Here is a 20,292-nt window from a genome sequence, read left to right as displayed (position 1 = left end):
TTTTCCATGTCTTTTGTCTGACACAGCAGTGTTTCATGTGGAAGGTATCCAGTAAGTTCAGGTTAAATAAAAATACAATCATATCCATATATTCTAAATACACAATCTTATAAAGCACCCTAGTCAATTTGGAATAAGCTCCTTGTGGTATGTTACCATTACAACATCACATCCAAGGCCCGCACTCGATCAATGATCAATGTGAAATTCTATTTAAGCATAAAATAGATTCCTTTATTTCCCACTTTGAAGACCTTTACTTTCTGTTAGTAAGAATAAATCAATTCTCTGTTCAGGATAAGCCCCAAGTCAAACTCCACTGTCTCAAGCTTTCTGATTTAGAAGTCAGCAGCTGTGTGACACATGAATACAGATTATTGCTAACCTCCTCCAAATTCCTAAAACAGGGTCACGGAGGCAACGCACCAGGCACTCTGTGTGCTGAGAGGTCTAGGTCTTTCTGCTGATAGGGGAACATTGAGGGCTAACCTATGCCAGCTGAAATACACCTGAAACACACCTCACACACGCTGACCTTTTGGAAATGAGATGCAAACAAAGAAAAAGATACTCCTTGAGATACTCAAGGATAATCAAGGAAACCTTTTTTTTCACTCATCAATATAGTTTAATCATATGTGCACATCATTAATCATCTACATCATTCTTTCTAATGGCTAATAATAATTCCTCTGTATGGAGGCACCATAATATCTTAACCCATTTCCCACTGAGTGATATTTAGGATCTTTTCTCTACAAATAAGGTTTTGATGAACATGCTTTTACACACCTTTGGATACTAGTCTGATGATCTCCATAGAATGAATGATTATAAGCAGACTTACTAGGTTAGAGTATGTATTTTTTTAATTGAGGTATAACTAACATAATATAATTAGTTTCAGATGTACAATGTAATGATACAATATTTGTACAAACTGCAAAACGATCGCCACAGCAAGTCCAGTTAACATCCATCACCACAGGTAATTACAAAATGAGGAAAACTTAAATATGGCCTGGGTATTAGGCGATTTTTAAAGGATGATTATTAATATTTTAGGTGTGAAAACGGCATGGTGGTTTTATATAACAAAGACATTATTAAGTTGAAATAAATATAATATTCAAGCAGTATGTTTTCCCCCTGCTACCCGAGGGAAACTCTGGTAGGTCCCATAATTCTCTGGCCACTTGTAGGTAACAGAAAGTCCTAAAGTTAATTTAAGTCACAAAACACAACTGTAACTCAAAAAATAAAATGTCAGGTCAGTGTATTATCGACCCTTTAAGTAAGGCCAAAAAGAGTAAGAGGCATTGGCTTCTGCATTTCCTCCCCTCCCCCTCCCCCCTTGCTGGCCGCGGTTACCCTCCCCTCCAGCGTTGGAACGTGGAAAAAGGCCACCTGACTGCTAGTGCCATGAAAAAGAAGTGGCACAGGCTGCTGGCTGCCTCCCAATATCCACTAGTCCCTTCCTCTTGACAAAAAGAATCCCAACTTTAAGCTGGGCCCATGGCTACCCAGCAACAAGTCTGTATTTCCAAGGCTCTCTTGGAGCTGGGCCTGACCCCGTGACTCGACTCTGGCTAATGGCATATAAGCAGAAATGTTGGGTGATGTATCTTGAAAGTATCCTTAAAAGGGAGGGAGCAGATCCTGCCTCTGTCTGCCTGAACTGTAACATGATGGCTGGAGCTGCAGCAGCCCCTCTGAGCAGGAGCACGAGGACCACAGTCATGGGCCTGGGCCGTGGGGCAGTGAACTAGGAGGTGTGACCTTGACATCTGTGTGGCGCCCCCATCCCATCCCTGAACTGCCTACTTCCCAACTGATTCTACGTAAGACAGAAATTAACTTCTACTGTGTGTTACCACTGTTGTTTCTCTTACATGCAGGCAAACTTCCTCCTCACCAGCACAGATGGCTTTGCACTCTATGGACCAGCCGATACTCAGGCCTGACTCTGACTCTCGTGGGCACTTTTGTGGATTCTCCAGGGGTTCCCCTCCGATCCCTGTGGTGTGGGCGATGCACCCAGACCCTGAAACTCACTCCACAAGCTCTCCACTGGCTGTGTCCTTGGGCAGGGGTCAAGTTCCAGGCTGGCTCTCCCTCCCTGCAGGGGCCACACCTGGTCCAGGGGGAGCCCCCCTACAATGGCCCCAAGAAACACAGCAGTGGCGGGGAGGCCTGTCCCAGCTGCTCTTCACTCTCCACACCCCCAAACGTCTCACCAGAGTCAGAGCCAGCCCACCACGCACCCAGCTGAGGGGACACAGGGCTCGGGGTGCGTGGGCAGCACCTCCACCCCCATTTCCTCCAGGAGGGGAGGGGCTGGTGCAGATTCACAGCAGAATTTTCTCCAGATAGATGGGTGCTTCTTATACCCTCACAGTAAGGAGGATTTTCGAGAGCTGTGAGCCTCGTGTGCCGATACTGCCTCTGAAAATGCCCATCTTGGTCGTGCTCACACCTCATTTTTGTAACTGCTATCTAGTGCATCTGGAGGCTTTAGTCAAGTTTTCCAATTCAACAGCCTGTCACAAAAACAATAAACTATGTGGGGATGCACACTGGTGGTAAAACTCTAATAAAGCAAGGAGATGATTAACACGATATCTGGAGGAGCAGTTACCCCTCGGGTGGGGCAGGAGGAAGGAAGGAAATAAGACCCGGAAGTACATGGGAGGGGCTTCAGAGGGAACGTTCTAGATGCTTACTGGATCGTTACTCGCTTTATTATTATAAGTCAAAAGGCACACACACGTTACATACACATATACTTATCATGACTTATGAATTTAAAAGGAAACAAAGAACAACACAGCATAATCTCTAAACTCCATAGCAAAACAATCCGGAAAGAAGCCTGCACCTGACGACGAGGCTATGAACTCAACACAAAGTGGAAGATGCTGGTCAGCGGTGGCAGACTTCCTCGAAGGTGTGTCACCCTTGACCTCTGCGGCGGAGGTCAGTGACAGCACTCTGGGTGGATCTGATCCACTCAACTGTCCAGATGACAGATGAGGGGAAATAGTTCAAAGCTGCTGTCTGAAACCCCAGAGCCACCTGCAGCGGAGAAAGTCACCAGGTCCTGCGAGCAGGAAAGGAATCTCAGCCATCGGCTCGGCCCCGCGGCCCCCCAGCCCTGGTCGGCTCTCCTATGGCTGTGCCCACACTGTCCACACAGAGGGACATTTGGTTAAGCCTTCCGAATTCTGTGTGACTTCTGTAATTGTCAAAGTGACGTTCTGATCATGATCTCGTTTCTAGGAGCTGGGTGACGGGTAAAGAAGGCGCTGATCACGTAGATTTTCCTGTTGCTGTTATTGAGGCACTGTCAGCTTTGTTACAATCAGCGAGGACAGCTGATACTGCTTGAGAGCTTATCTCACTTGATCCTCACAATCATCTTAATCCCACTGAGAGGAAGCAGAGGAGAGAGATAAAGAGCAACGGGCTGCCAAGATTCACACCCCGGCTCCAACCCTTAACAGCTGTGTCACCTGGAGCAATTCACTGAACTTCTTTGGGCCTCAGTCTCCTTATCTGTAAAGTGGGAATGATGGTAGTACCTACCTCATAGGGTTTCTGTGAAGAGTACATGAGTCAGTGGTCCTGAAGCACTGAGACAACAGCTGTCACATAGTGAGTACAATATAAATGTTTGCTACTATTCCCATTTTACAGACAAAACGCCTGAGGCTCAAGTAGTAAGGTAACTTGCCTAAATTCCATACACGGCAGCTAGTGCAACCCAAATACATTAGGCTTCAGACCCCACAGGCTTAACCACCACGCTTCTTACCAACCACCAAGACAGTTATTTGTCAAGGTGAACTAACCCCTAACCCCTGTGCCCTGGGGTGTGTTGGTTGGATGACTTACTCGGGGCCTGACGATGCAACCGCAGGCTGGAAAAGGCCAGACTCTGGGCCTTCACAGCTGAGGTCGGCCGAGCGGCAGGCGCCCCTCCCTTGGATCATCATCCCAGGACAGCAGACAGCGGCCTCCCTGCTGACCCCCTGCTGAACTCAGAGATGCTCAGAGGCACACGCTGGCTCCCAGTTCTCCACTTCTAGGAATATGCCAATGAGCAGATACAAAATGTAAGTTCTCCAACCCCGGACAGGTTCAGACTACACCCACTCTGCCTTGAGTTGGCTGTAAGGCAGCAAGCTTTCCTTCAAAATCTTTCTGCTTGGATTGATCCCTTGCTCATTACGTAGTGTCCTTCTCTGTCTCTTAGTCTTTATTTTAAAGTCTGTTTTATCTGACAGGAGTATTGCTACTCCAGGTTTCTTCTGATTTCCATTTGCATGGAATACCTTTTTCCATCCCCTCACTTTGTCTGTATGTGTCCCTGGATCTGATGTGGGTCTGTTGTAGGCAGCATATATATGGGTCTTATTTTTGTATCCATTCAGCCAGTCTATGTCTTTTGGTTGGAGCATTTAATCCATTTACATTTAAGGTAATTATTGATATGTATGTTCTTACTGCCATTTTGTTAGCTGTTTTGGATTTGTTTTTGCAGGTCTTTTTTCTTCCCTTCCTCTTGTGATTCGGTGACTATCTTGTGTTTGGATTGCTTTTTCTTTTTTGTGTGTGTATCTACTGTAGATTTTTGGTTTGTGGTCCCCATGAGGTTTTGACATAGCAGTCTATATTTACACAAGATTTGTTGAATTTGATCAACAAGATTTTAACTTGTTGATCTCTAAGTTTCAAATGCATTTCCAATATCCTGCATTTGTGCTCTCCTCTTCCCACAATTTCTGGTTTTGATATCATATTTGTGTGTGGATGATTTCCTACCTTTACTGTATGTTTGCCTTTACTGGTGAGCTTTCCCATTCATAATTTTCTTATTTCTAGTCGTGGCCTTTTCTTTTCCATCTAGAGAAGTTCCTTTAGCATTTGTTGTAAAGCGGGTTTGGTGGTGCTGAATTCTCTTAGCTTTTGCTTCTTTACAAAATAGAAACAGACTCACACACTTCGAAAACAAACTTATGGTTACCAAAGGGGAAAGGTGGGGGGAGGGTTAAATTAGGAGTTTGGGATTAACATATACACACTACTATATATAAAATAGATTAACGACAAGGACCTACTGTGTCGCACAGGGAACTCTGCTCAATATCCTGTAATAACCTATATGAGAAAAGTATCTGGAAAAGAGTGGATATATGTACATGTATATCTGAATCACTCTGCTGTACACCTGAAACTAACACAAGATTGTAAATCAACTAGACTCCAGTATAAAATAAAAATTAAATTTAAAAAAATTTTCGAACTGATCCAGGCCCAGGTACACTATACCTGTGAAGGGCCGGAAGGTGGGACCTGGCCCGAGGGTCACCATCAGGCCTGCAGACAAGTGCAGTAGAGCAGGACCCCTGCTAACACCATGTGACCTTGAGGAGCCACGTGCCTCCCTGCCTCAGCTTCCCCACTAGAGAAGCAGAAGCATTAGACCAGATGACCTGTGAGTTCCCTTCCATTCTCTGATCTTTATATCCATATTTTAACTCAGAGCTAAGTCTCATTTTGATTTGACTACATTCAAAAACAACCCAAAATAAACTCTCATTTTAAGGAGATACAGGCTGCTTTCTTTCCATAGTGCATAAAGGACAAGTGACGCTACTGCTATTTGCAATTGTGAAGGGATGAAGGCGCTTTCAAAACCCTAACAGGAGCTGCTGGGACCATGAGAGGGAAAAACCGATTCGCCCCGATAGCCACCCATTACATGAAACACGGCTTAAAAGCTTTTCTCCCTGAGAATAATAAGCAGTAAACTGGGCTTAATCCTTATCTGGTTCATGCCCATCAGCCCCAGATTACACGTGTGCACATGCATGTTCCTGTGTGTGTGTGTGTACATGCTCACAGCACACTGCAGATTTTTTTAGGAATGTAAATAATGAGGGAGTACCACGAACACTTCCAAAAAAAACGGTCTTTACAATGATTGTCTCAAAAGGATGTAGATAACTTATCAAAGATACTAGCCTGATTCATAACCTTACTTTTGGCCTTATACTAATAAAATGCTTGCTAGGAAATCCATGATGCAAATTAATTTTTGCATTAGACTGCACAGAAGAAATAAGTTGAAAAAGTAAGTAATGGACCACCCCATGGACTTTCAGGTGATACTGGTTTGACATCTAAAATTATTCTTTTCATCAGCAGCATGTATAAAATGCAACTACTTACTGATGGGTTTTCTCTTCTTCCAAACAACATTGTAACTTGTATTTTTAGCCTTTAAAGCTATTTTAAGATTCTTTAATTTAGTCAAATTAGTTTCATCAGAAATATCTGTTCAGAAGACTGATTCATGAAAAATGCCAACTATAGATAATACATCGCTCCACTCATTTTTTAAAGGTTTCATAATCTTTGTAGCAGGCCCCTTATTAATGGCCCGACGGTGCTGAACCCTTCACCAAACCCTCCTGCACTGTATTAGGTACACGGGCACTCTGATAGGAGGAAAAAAAAAAAACACAAATGATCCAGGAAGCTGAGGTATGTCGCAGGTAACGAGCAGACTATTACCCTGATAATCCAGGCTTGTGCTGAGCGCTTTGCCTAATTAGACTTCACACAAGGGGGGGATAAACGCTTTAATATTTAACAAGTATAATGGTGTAATCGATGTACACAAATTACCTGATAAGGAACATGGCTTATTAAAGAGAGAGACAGATGGCTACGGGAGAGGTATTATCACTAAATATAACATCTCACAGGCTCCCACTGTGAGCACCAGCGACGCATCACCACTCCAACCCCAGTGACTCCATGCCTTATTTAGTCCGTCCTCTTGCTCGGGAGCCTAGAGTACGCCCATGTCACAGATTTAAGAAAATCACTTGGTGGAAACAGATCACCTCTGCTGTTTCTCAAAGCGTCTTAACCACTCTGGCTGCTGTCAAAATCCCAGTGAATCAAGATCTCCAGCATCGGGGCTTCCCTGGTGGCGCAGGGGTTGAGAATCCGCCTGCCAATGCAGGGGACACGGGTTCGAGCCCTGGGCCGGGAAGATCCCACATGCCGCAGAGCAACTAAGCCTGTGCGCCACAACTACTGAGCCTGCACTCTAGAGCCCGCAAGCCACAACTACTGAGCCTGCACGCCACAACTACTGAAGCCCACACACCTAGAGTTAAAAAAAAAAAAGAGAGACCTCCAGCATCTCTCTTATAATCACGTCAGTGCGATAATTAGTCCTCCTTTATATAACCTTCAAGAACACTTAATGTGTTGGAAGCCTTCCTGACTCTGTTAGATCCAGCCAGCCTGCCATAAGATTATGAATGCATAATTTGTTTACAGGTAGCTTGGAAGAAAACACCAAGCAAGAAAACAGTATGTGGGAAGACAGTTGCAAACAGGCACGCTTATGAACAGCAAATGATATTAAAAAAGACTTTTCTTTTGGGGTGGGTAGTTTGTTTGGTTTCTCCAAGGTCAGCTTTACACTCACCTGCAGGGACCCTGGAAGGTAACGTGCCCTGTTCGTGAACACAGTTTCTCACAAAGCCTGTTGACTGTTCAGTTGCTGCCTCTGTTCATTTCACGCGTACTTACAAAGAACCTACCGTGTCTACACACTGCACCTTGCTGCTTGCAGCGCATCCAACAATGGTGTGAGCTGTGGACCCCATGCTCCAGGTCTGCAGTCCTGTTCAAGAATGACACAAAAGCAACTGCAAGGCCGCTGCCACATCACACTTGGTACCCATGGAGGCGCCACGCTTGGGCACAGGAGCTTCAGCGGCAGACAGACTTTGTGCAAACGCTGGGTCTCCCTGCCACGCCATCTGCCCCTGCCAAGGCATTCCGTCTACCTGAACCTCAGTCCTTCCAGTATTTTTATATGGGTTTAAAAACAATTCCACAAATAAAGTGCTTTGGATACTGCCCAGTACCTAGTAGATTTCTTCCTAAGCTTCTGCCACTTCTGCACTCCCAGGGAAAAAAAAGGGCCTCAATTTAATTAAAAAGCCAATAATTCAACCCCTGACTTAGCTGCAGTGATACCCATATCGACATCTTACTTCTCTTTGACATAAACAATTTAATTTTTGACTTGTGTCCATAAACAAACTCCTCCAGAACTATTCTTAGCAAGTGTTTCCAGAAAGATCATGGATTTGAAGTGCAGAGAAAAAAGAGTTTCACATTTTAATCCAGATGAGACTGGGATCATTTGGAGTCAATTTGATTCATGAAGTTTATGGCCATGATTTCCATTTCTGATGCTGTAAAATCAACAGGAAATTAAAACTAATCCCATTGACCTTGAAGTAGGCACTGAGAGCTTACATCTCCAAGGAAGATGTTCCACATGTCACTAAGCTATGGCTTAATAATATAGTCCCTTCTTTGTATTTCACTCTACTGAGAGCTCCTTGAGGTCAGAAACCCCTGTCTTTTCACCTGTGTATCTCTAGCACTGAGAACAGTGCTGGGCACACGGTAGGCGCTCCATAACCAGATTCTGAAAAACCTAAGAGCAGGCCGTTGTGTAGGTGGCATCATTGTCGGGGCACCTAAAACTACCTGCCAGCTGGCGGTGCTACCCAAGGATGCTGCATGGCCCATCAAGAGCAGTGGGATGGAAACAAGGCACCTGGGCTCCATTCCTGACAATGTCATTCCCCTCAGTAGCTGGGCCATCTTAGATAAGGCACTTCACTTCTCTGGGCCTCTTTCTGTTCATCTGAAAAATACGGAGATAGTCCAAATGATCTCAAATGGTGCTATTATTTCTGCAAAATACTTACGTTGGTCCAACTGATCTCAGAAATAACATTATTTCTGTTGATGTATTCTTGCTAAGCAGTGGTCCTCCCGTGACTTCTAACTCCAACAAGTCACTGACAAAACCGTTAAATGAAGTCTACAAATCCTCCAGAATCCACGTGTCCCCTTCAGATGCACGATTTTGCCATTTCAAAGATTTTTTAGTTCATATAGATAAAATAGATGAACATGGCTAGCTTTAGTCAAAGCTTCTCCATTCATTCTCTGACTCTTATTCCGAAGTGACTAAGAGCTGCAGTAATGCCTGTCCACTTCACACTGGCATGACATTTGCCCCCAAGATAATGAAACAGTCACTTACAGAGACCAGGGAAGAGAGTTTTAAAAAGCTGGTGCCTCCCACGTGCCTTCACCCCAGGAAGGGCTGTCCCCACAAGCCAAACAGTCACCTCCCCGTGCTTTCAGGCGACCAGACGGGTCTAGTTCCTGCATCTCCTCCTGTCTCCGGCCTCGTTTCCATCAGAACATGAGACACCCGCTCTGCGTAAAGGGCGTGTTCTCATGGCCTCTGCGCTCCACACGAATAACCGCCCAGGCACTGGTCCAGACTCACTCTTGGAGGAAGAGAAAAAGGTAATTCCAGTGACGCTGGATAAATTCTCCTGTATGCCCAAGGATATTCATGGAAAACACTCTCACGATTTTTAATTACTTAAGTGAAAAATATCCTCTCTACAAAGAAAACCCATTTTTGAGACAATCCAAGGCCCAAGATGTAGAAACAGCTCACTTGATCCAGCAGAGTAACTAGCTTTATGCTCAGGTTTTGGCTTCAGCCACCGTTTGGACTGATGAAGCTGTTCACAGTCCATAAACTTTATTGCTTCGCATTCAAATGGCCCCTGAGTCTCAATGATTAAATTCCTACTTTAGGGATTAAGAACTTGCCCATGGCCACAGAGTGAGTCAGCTCGGGAATCCTTTCTCCACCGACCTAGTCTCCTTCTGCAGCAACACGTGTACACCTCCATCTGGAGGAGAGATACAAAACAAACAAACAAACAAAACCCCCTTTACACTCAGCTCTCTCGTTAGTGTGGCCCAGAAATCTATGGGCCATGAGTTCAGTGAAAAGACAAAAGGACCCTCCCACATGTCCACACCAAAGGACATGCTTTAGATACAAGAGCTTGCAGGTCAGAGCCACATCCAAAGAAATATCCCCCCAAACACAAGTCTCCTCCGCTGGGTTCCCATTATGTAGCCACAAACGTACTTAAATAAATCTTATTTCTATGCAAATAAGACACCCAAAGGTACCCTGGGTATTTTGAGTTATTTATGTCGAGGCCCAAGAAGTACTTATTTTCTATCCATCTGTAAGTAGAGTAGATGGGAAATAAGCCAAGGACGGCAAGTATCCTTTGGGCAGCTCACTGAAATAGCCGAGGGACACTAAGAATTCCTTCTTGAACGGCAAGACCCCGTCACGGTCCTGCCCCTCTCAGCCTAAGACCATGAGCTACGTGAGGATACCGAGGGCAGTTTTCTGGGATCAGAGTCTACACCCAGGCACCTTATCATAGGGACATATACACAGCAGGTGTTCAAGACGTATCTGATTATAATCATCTAGGACTTAAGACATTAAAAACTTCCTTCCTGCGCGCCTATGTTTCCCTTCCACCTTCCTTCCTGTGCACCTGTGTAATCACAACAGCTGATGCTACCAAGTAACCACCTCGTGCTAAGCCGTTCACATACATTCTCTAAATCAATCAGCAAACTGCCCAATACGATGGGCACTATTATCCTCACTTTACAGATGAGAAAACTGAGATCTAAAGAATTCAGTAACTTGTCCAGGATCACAGTTAAGAAAGGGTGGACCTGGGTGAACTGGCTCCACCGCCCAGGCCCGTCCCGGAGCTGACCAGACGGTCTCACTTATTAGAGCAATCAGCAAACATTCATTCCACTCAGCTCCCCGGAAACCAAAGGAACCAACCTGGAATCCATTTCAAGGATTACTCTCCTCCCCACAAAACTATCCTTCTGTCGCTTTTTTAAAGTCTGCTTGTTCATTTCATTTTAATACACTCTATTAATTCTATAAAATGGGCTTTTGAAAATTACAGTAGCTTACTTTAAACAAACTGTTCCCCGATTCAATACGTTTTTTAAATTTCTCGCATTTTTTTTAAATGCTGAATCAAGCTTCTCTTGCACCTGGGCAGGTTCTGTTTGCTTATTCACAGAAGGGCTGGTTTATGCCCATGAGCCAGTGCAGAATAAATGAGTCAGGGCCTCCTGCTCCCTGGCTGAGGTAGCCGGTCCCAGACCGTAATGATTTTGTGAAGCCCGCGCTCCATCCCTACCACACACGGCACCTGCCCCAGACACCAAACAAGGTGGCCCATTACCATAAAACCACTAGGAACATCTCCCTGAAAACACCCCTGATCTCACAACACAGCCCACGCTCCAGAAAGGCCAGCAGGACCCTAAACAGGGCCCTGCGGACCGGGCTCCCGGCCTCACCAGAAACAGATCTGGGTGTGTTTAACCGAATCTCCAACTGGAATAAGTAAAGGCTTATTTTCCCATGATACCGGCTACCCCTTGAAGATCTAGAGTGAGAACTGGCAACAACTAGTAATTTTGACTTAGCTGTTTGCTGGGAGAGGCTGCAGTGCTTCTGGAAAAACCCTGCAGTGGGAGGCCAGGGAGCTGGAAGTCCGTAACAGGCCCTGCAGCAGTGGGGGAGGCAGTGCAGGAGGGCTGCAGGCCTCTCCCCACGCCTCAGCACCGCCCGCCAGCCACAGATCTGAGCCGCCTGACCCCCTCGTGTCCCCAAGGACAAGCTGCTCACGTTCTTGCCTCGCCCTCCACGCACGTCTCAAACCCTTTCCACTCAGCCCGCCTCTGACTTCTTTTCTGGCCTGTTCCAATCTCCATGGGACCCGAGTTCCTGGCTACTCCCCCAGAAGACTCTCATCCCCACCCCCGGGACCCATAGGCACCTATGCTGGGCTCCAAGCTGCCCTTGCTTCCTGGAATCCATCCTCCTCTGGGCCTCCTGGGTAACAAGCCAGCGTGACAGGAACGCTACCCTGGCACCAGCTCACGTATCACCCAACCCCGCTGCCGGGTCTGTCCCAGCCCCGCAAGGGAGAGCCAGAAAGGAACATGTGGAAGGATTCTATCTTGGAGTTTAAGTATCTTTATCTCTCCCAGCCCCTGTAATTGGTGGAAGTGGGAGAAGAGACAGGTAAGATGGGGGAAGAGGAAGGGCACCGCTGTGGGTCAGTACCCACCACCTCCAGCGGCCTGATGGCTTCCCCATGCATCTCATTTAATTCGTGCAACAGCCTACCAAGTATTATTATTCCCCATTATGCACACAAGAAACTAAGCCTCAGAGATGTCCACTGATGGGGCAGGACCCCCAGTCAGTGAGCGACAGAGCTGAGATTCAAACCCCAGCAATGCCCACCCCGAAGGCCCAGAGCCTTCCTCTGCGCTGCAGCCTTCCACATCTTCGCCGTCTCTGTGGTGTCTGGCAGAGTGACTCCAGAGAAGAGGTGAGTAAGAAGTATTTGTTGAGTGAATGCATGAACGCCTGACGCCAGCCTTCACACCTTAATATTCTGCAACCACACGCTGGCTTTTATTCATATATTCTGCTTATAACATGCCTGAGAAGCGCCTTCACAAGACGTTAAACGTTGTACAGAAATAAGTTGTACCACGCTGTATTGTATTTCGAGCTACTAGGAAAAGCCACATATAAAAATCTATAAATAAAAAGTGCTGAAGCAGACCCACTGATAACAGTTCATTTGTCATCCTGCTCCATCGTGTCTAGAAAAGGATACAGATACAAGAATCTAAGGGAAATCAATGTTTTCACATTTTGTTAACCCTCAGAACTCGAAGACGCTTTCTGGGCTACCAATTCAAAGACTATGGATGCTGGAAAAGACAGCACAGAGGTTCTGGAGCCGGGCAGACACGGACTCAAGGCTCAGGCCCGCCACCCACGAGCTGACCTCGGGCAGGTAACTGGCCGCCCTACACCCTGGTTTTCTCATCTGCAAAAATGCAGAGAATAATAGCGCGTATTTCCTAAGGTTGCTGTGCTGATTGAATGAACAACTCACGGCCCACATTTCGCAGAGCAGTTGTCACGCGGTTAAGGGCTCTGTGTGAGCCGTTTCTGACACATGAAGAGAAGAACTCTAATGGAAATGTAGCAAGAAATCTGAAAAGAATGAATCACTTGCTTTTGCAAACATTATTATAAGCACTAAGTTCACCTGAATCCTCTGTTCCAGATTATTGTGCCTACCAGCATGGTCTACCCTGAAAGCAACGCTATCAGTAATGATAATAATAATAATCACCACCACCGCCAGCAGCCGCAATGATACATCTCTCATCGATCATGTGCCCGGCACTGTTCTAACCACTTGTACAGGTGTAAGCCTCACAGACAGTTGTGTGGACAACTGTCCCACGAGAGTGCCCGACGGGAGGCGAGCAGGCTGAGGCCCACACTCTGCTTCCCACGCTGTGCACCCTGGCGCGGACGCTCCACCTTAAAGGGGCCCCTGCTGGGCTGGCAGCCCTGTTCACAGAGGTTAGCTGCCACATTAACTGAGCAAGTTTCTAAAGACAGCAGACAGAAGTAGAAGGTCACTTTGGAGAGTACCCAGGACCTAAGTCGAAGACCATCATCTTAGTAGTTTCGTTAACAGAGTAGATGAGGACAGCCCCAAAACACCAGTGAACAGCTCCTATCATCAAGTTGCAGGGTATGTGCTCACGTCCCTTGAGAAGGGAAAATAAGCGGCCCGGGGGGTCCAGCATAAACAGACAACTCCCATCTACCTCCTCCCTGCCTCCTACTTCCCTCTTCCTCCATCAACTCAAATATCCCTTTGGGTGAAAAGGAAACAGAGTAACAGATATGACCCCAGGATAACCAAATGTATGTTTTGCACTGTCCAAAAGCAACAACTAAAATGATCTGTGCATCAAAGTACTGTTTCACTAAGTCACAGGATCCAAACCTCTCTGCAAACTCTAGTGCTGCTGTTTCTGTGCATCCAGGGCCCAAGTGCAAGTTCCTAAAAAAAGACTCCCATGTATAAACATGCAATTCCTCCCACCTGGGGCTTCCATCATCTTGGTCAGCTCCAGGCTGCTGTCCAAACTCACATGCCTCGCCTTACACGCAGCTCTACACCCATCACTGTGGCTGAGCCTCGCCTCCTTCTGGGGGAAGTCGGGGAGGCAGGGAGACGCAGGGCCTTCACCGGCGGGATGTTTGAGGGCAGCGGCAGCGCTCCCCCAGTTTAAAGAAGCGTTCTTGTGCAAACAGGATCTGTGTAACTCTTTGACATGCTCAGAATCCTAAACATAACCCCCAAAAGTTAGCTAACTCATCGGGAAGTGATAAGAAGAATTATCTATGACTTTCACACAGAAGTTCTCCTCTTCCCCAGTTCTTAGTAATGATCTAGACCTTGAAAGAAAGGCAGCAACGATCAGACTGCCTTGCTTTAAAGTCCCACCACGTGATGTATATCCAGACAAAACTATAATTCAAAAAGATACATGCATCCCTATGTTCATAGCAGCACTATTCACAATAGCCAAGATATGGAAGCAACCTATCTGTCCATTGACAGATGAATGGATAAAGAAGATGTGGTGCATATATACAATGGAATACTACTCAGCCATAAAAAAGAATGAAATAATGCCATTTGCAGCAACATGGATGGACCTAGAGATTATCATACTAAGTGAAGTAAGTCAGAAAGAGAAAGATAAATACCATAGGATATCACTTACATGTGGAATCTAAAATATGACACAAATGAACCTATCTATGAAACAGAAACAGAATCACGGACATAGACAACAGACTGGTGGTTGCCAAGGGGGAGGGGGTTGGGGGAGGGATGGAGTGGGAGGCTGCGGTTAGTAGACGTAAGCTTTTATATAGAGAATGGATAAACAGCAAGGTCCTACTGTATAGCACAGGGAACTATATTCAATATCCTATGATAAACCATAATGGAAAAGAACATATATGTATACATATACTGAATCACTTTGCTGTACAGCAGAAATTAACACAACATTGTAAATCAACAATACTTCAATAAAAAACACGCTGAAAAAAAAGTCCTGCCACGTGAAAATCGGAATCAGAAGTCTGATAACGTACTGAATTCAGAAGAAATCCCTCGGTAAGATTTGGGGCCTGCAATGCGCTGAACTCTTCTGTAATGGTAGTTAGTTTTACTTTACCGATTACTGGTATTTAGCTTGTCACTGTAATTACATTTCAGTGAAAACCTGAAAATACAATATTCTCTTATTCACTCACAAACCATATGGCAATATTTTCAGTCATCGTGTTTGCTTACATACCTTGTCGGTATTTTTTTCTACCAAATAGCAAATTCCATCTGACAAATAAAAACACCAACACACCTTCAAGTTGTTCAATAGTCTCAAGCCTGACTAACTTCATTCAAGCTCTAATTTAGAAATAAGAGGACTTTTCAAAAACTCCCAGAAGAAAAATGCCTTTCAATGATACATCTTGGAATGTAATGAAATATATATTTTTATGCGTGGAATTTCACGTGGCCCCTTTTTTAAAAAACACAAGACACCAGCAGCTCCTACTGGCCAGATAAACTCCTTGAGAAACAAGTTATTAGCGCTCCAAGTACCAATTTGGGAAATAAAGCAATTTTAAACACATTAAAAGATAAAAATAAACTCTACCAAAAACGTACTCCCCAAAACCCCTGAAAAATACTAGAGCTAAATCATATATTTGAATTTTTAGACAGTTTTTTTAAAGTCATATATTGGAATATGAGGATATGCAAAGCAAAAAGCCCGATTATTACATCTCCTTTAAACCTTTAAAGTTATTCTCAGATGGTACCGAATCTGTCATTTAAGACCACTTGCACATATTTTTTCTTAACATCTTTATTGGAGTATAATTACTTTACAATGGTGTGTTAGTTTCTGCTTTATAACAAAGTGAAACAGTTATACATATACATATGTTCCCGTATCTCTTCCCTCTTGCATCTCCCTCCCTCCCACCCTCCCTATCCCACCCCTCTAGGTGGTCACAAAGCACCGAGCTGATCACCTGCACATATTTTTAGGCCTTTGGTAATGCTTTTCACACAAGGTTGCCCTTTTCTAATAAAGTATTCCGTGTGGCGAACCCAGGAAGTTAAGTTCCTTCGCTACCTTACAGGACATAATAATGGCAAAGAATGACAGCCTGGGTGATACGCTATGCAGAAGAGGCCCCTAGTGGTGGAGCCGCTGCTCCGACTTGGCTGCGTAAGCTTTTATAAGACTGCTTCACCACCAGGGCAAAATCGATAGGTAATCAAGTCTACCTGAGCTACCTACCTTCTTTAATAACCTCTATTAGCCCTAATATACAGTAGGGCCATCATTTAGAATCCCAAGGTCCTTTCACTAGGAATAAAAAACATGTGACCTGAAGAATAACTTCATTACATCCTGTCTTTCAAATCCACAAATACTGATGAAGCCGCGCGCCCTGCCCGGCCTGAGCTGGCCTGGAGAGACAGGGTAAAAGCGAGAGCAAGCACTGTGCAGAGCTTCCTGTGCTTTCTTTCCAGTGTGACAACATTACACTGGGGACAGAGCTAGAGCAACATGAAGACCGGGAAGTACAATGCGTCATCGTGTGACCTCGTGATGGATTCTTACCAACAGGAAAAACCTGAAGTATTGCCCACCTCCACCTCCAGAGTCTCAGCCCCTCACTTCCAAACACCCAGACAGGGCAGCATCTGAGGTTCTTCAATCAAGGGTGCTTGAAGGGATGGATGGGAAGGAAGGCTGCACACAAGGAATTTTAAGTTAAAAACAGCAACAACGCTGAAACATGCCAGACCTGGGGGTTCCTAAAAGTCAAGGAAGACAAGAGACAACTTTTCCAGAGCACTTAGTGTGCTCTGGGCGCTGGGATAAGCTCCTAGGTGTTACTTCCTTTTTCCCAACGTCTTCATAAGGTGAGGGATATTACTGGCATTTTACAAAGTCGAAACCAAGGCTGTGAAAGGGTGACTTGCCCAAGGTCATACAGTTAATAAATGGGAGGCTGCCTGGAGCCCAGGAGTCTGGGACGGCAAAGCAAAAGTTCCCTTCGCTTTCGTGTCATCTGGTGAATCCAAAAGCTTGAGATTTTGCTTTGAACCCCATTATGACAGTTTGCAATCTGGAGCACAAAGATGAACAGAATTAAAGCATTTCAATGCTGTATACTTTAGAGTACACATAGGATGGAAAGAACCATCACATGTTTAAACCGTTACGGCCCATCTCTCGCTTTCCAGGAATTGACCCTCTCCGGGAGCACAACACGCCGTCCCATGCCCTAGTATGCACTATTACACGTGTCCGAGTCATTTTTTACGACTAAGACTTTATGTTTTTTGCTTTATGCTTCTATATCTAAGTTTGGCGTTTCTGCTTCCAATTAGCAACATGACAGCACCGCGCAGGGCTTGTTAATGTTCACTGTTGCAAGTAACGCTACGACAATTACGAGTTTCTTGTTTGAAAATGTTAACAAAATCCAACAAACCCGGTAGAATTGAATTTCCATTTCTAGTAAAAAGACGTGAAAGAACAGTTAATTATCTTTATTATCTAGACCTCTCTAACGACATTTAAGTAAAAACCACTCCGAGGCTTTGAAATCAGAATAAAAGCGGAGTTGGCGGCGAAATAGCCACTCTATTATGTACGCGGGCTTCCCAAGGCTCGCTGTTTCGGCGTGCACGGCGCTGTTAGACCTTCTCCTCTCCCATCCCTTGGCTCATCGGTGAAAAGATAAATTCAAAGTCACCGACCGGCGTGCAGGTGCAGGAAGCGCAGCGGAAACACCAACTTCGCGGCGTCTCCGTACAGCTCTCCTCCGCGGCCGCCCTTCACCCCCAACCCCACACCGTGCCCTCGAGGGGCCCCTCCGCTGACCGCGCACAGCACTTCCTCCCGGCATCTCGGATCGCGGCGACCCTCAGGCACGTTCGCCCCGGCCCGGGTCCCAGGCAGAGGGCACGCTGCCCACCTCCACCTGGGCGCGCCCCCCGCGCCCTCTCCATCCCAGCAAAGACGACTCTGTGCAGCCGCAGCTAAAGCAGTCACGCGGGCACGTGCAAAGGCTACTTTTTAGTCGGTGTTCAAGAAAGTCATCAAACAGCTGAAGGCCACCAGAGTCTGGTGAAGCCACAGCGACCCCGGCCAGCAGCGCCCGGGGCCCTCCCGGGAAGCCTCCCCCGCGACCCCGCGCGCCCACCTGCGGGCGCCGCGCCACCCCCTCCCCTCTCCTCCCCCACCCCCCCCCTGCGGCGCGACCCCCTCCCCGCGGCACCGCCCCCCACGGCCGCGCGAGCCACCCGTGGTGGAGCCGCGGGGCGCGAGGATGCCGCCCCGACGCCCACGCCCGGCCGGCCCGGGCCCGACTCACCGCGAGGCGCTGCTGGCCGGCTCCCGCCGCTCCCGCCGCCGCCGGCTCCTCCTGCGCGGCGCCGCGGGCTCGGCTCCACCTCCCGCTCGGGCGGCCGCGGAGCCTCCGGGGACCCGGGGGCGGGGAGCGCGGGACCGCGGCCGAGCCCCGCGCCGGGTGGGGGCCGCGAGCCGCGGGGCGCGGGGCGGGGGTCCCTCGGGCCCGAGCCGCTGCCCCTGCGGCGGGCGCGCCCGAGACCACCCCGCAGGTGGCGGCTCCGCGCGCGCCTGAGACCCGGCGAAGTTGAGGGAGGGGCGAGGACGCGGTGGCGGTGGGGCCCCAGCAGGGGGCGTCGGTGTCCACTCGGCAAGTGTGGCCCTTCCTCTTTCTGGACTGAGACCCCCGCCCGACCCCCTCCCCCCAGCCGCCCTGTCCCCTTGCCTGCTCTCGGCTGCCCTCCCCTCCCTGGGCCGACTGACTTACCCAAACTTTGCACATGGCACTTTGGAGGATTAATCCCGCAGTCGCGGTCTCTGCGGCCCGAGTGGGTTATAACCCTTCACTAGAGAGCTGTTACTCACAGTGAAGGTCAGAAAGCCCGTGAGCTCCGCGACCCCACCGCCGTGGGGAAGTGATGTCTGCAGGGAGCCCTGACGGCCACTGGGAGGCCGAGGAGGTCGGTCGGAGCGGGTGGAGAAGGATGGAAAGCAGGCAGGCGAGGTGTTGAGTAATAAAGCGCCTCCCCGCTCTCACACACACACACACACACACACACACACACAGAGGCCCTTGGGGCCACAAGTGCCCTTGACTTGCCAGTGCTCCAGCGCTCCTCTGCGGGAGGGGGAGGTATTTTGAACCCCAATTCTCGGTATAATGAAGGAGACTCGGGAGGCAACAGGGTCCGCCTGGAGGAGGCCATCTCTCCACGCAGCTTGCAGAGGCGCCCACGGCTGAGGCAAGGCAGGACCAGAGCTGAGACCGGTCCTCCGGCGCCTGGTGCTCCTTCTACTGCCCGGCCAGCAGAATGCCCAGGGTCCCCATCCCAGAGATTTGGGGGCACAGACTGTATGTGGGCACAGGCTGGTAAGTCCTGGAGGCAAGCACCTACTGACCCGCAAGAAGCACTCCAGAAGCCAGCATCCCAGCAGCAAGCCTGCTTCCTACGGCAACTCCCCAGACCACCCCAGGCCACCCTTCTTCCAAGGATGCCCCGGGACCTCAGTGGCTCTGTCCGCACCCCGACTCCCCTGAGTGAGTTACTCACCTTGTGAGGAGGTCCCCACAGCAACTCAACTGTGATTTGAGAAAGAGGGGAGAAGCAGGTGTTTACCAAATGGATGAAAAACACAGGGTCAATGTACTGCCCCCAGAATGTTGCAAAGTAATGGAGGTGGTACCTAAATGGCTAACGCGGCATCCACACACATGTAGGTACGAGTGATTGGTCAAGCCTCCTCCATACATGATCGTAGGACAATCTCCACTGTGCAGGTGCAGGGCCCACATAGAGGCTGGGTTAGTGATGAGTCGTGTAAAGATTAGAGCCAGCACAATCAGGCACTCTGGGTAACCAAGTAACCTCTTCAGAGCCTTCCAACTGTCCCCAAGACATTCCCCACCCCCATGCAGTAATAGGTAGGTTGCTAAAGCATTGATTTTCTTGCCTCTGCCGAGGTATCTCCCATCTCTCTGTTCAGTGATGTCTCCAGAATCTCTGTATAATAGGGTTTAAGCGACAAATCTGGTTTGGAGGATGGGCCAAGGACTTGAGTAGGGGTTGCTGTGCCGGCACACTGGGCGACCTAGAGGTCACGTGCACTGGCTTGGGGGAGGCGGGGGAGGCACCCACCCCTGTGGCTGCGATTGTCTCTTTTCCCATCATCTAGAAGGAAAAGGGAGATCACGTCAGGATTAATCACATTAGCTCCAGGGCTCGTAACACACCTGTCAAGGTACGGGAA

The 20,292-nt window shown here is 47.7% G+C and overlaps 1 protein-coding gene across 3 annotated transcripts in view; it reads right to left on the bottom strand.

Annotated features, from left to right (window-relative positions):
• Nucleotides 1-18,939, bottom strand: part of LOC133083665 (protein O-mannose kinase-like) — a 62,851-nt gene extending 43,912 nt beyond the window's left edge. The window contains exon 1 of one of the 3 annotated variants that reach the window (XM_061179777.1): nucleotides 18,812-18,939. The gene's annotated coding sequence lies outside the window, so the exon portion shown is untranslated. Of the gene's footprint in view, nucleotides 1-7,625; nucleotides 7,637-18,349; nucleotides 18,384-18,811 lie in introns of those variants that run through there. The other 2 variants (XM_061179782.1, XM_061179783.1) reach the window with 2 other exon arrangements.
• Nucleotides 18,940-20,292: the final 1,353 nt, after the last annotated feature.

This window comes from Eubalaena glacialis, unplaced genomic scaffold, assembly GCF_028564815.1.
Source record: "Eubalaena glacialis isolate mEubGla1 unplaced genomic scaffold, mEubGla1.1.hap2.+ XY scaffold_474, whole genome shotgun sequence".
Classification (NCBI taxonomy): Eukaryota; Metazoa; Chordata; class Mammalia; order Artiodactyla; family Balaenidae; genus Eubalaena; species Eubalaena glacialis.
Note: the sequence above shows the minus strand (reverse complement) of the source record. Positions and strands in the feature narration are given on the sequence as shown.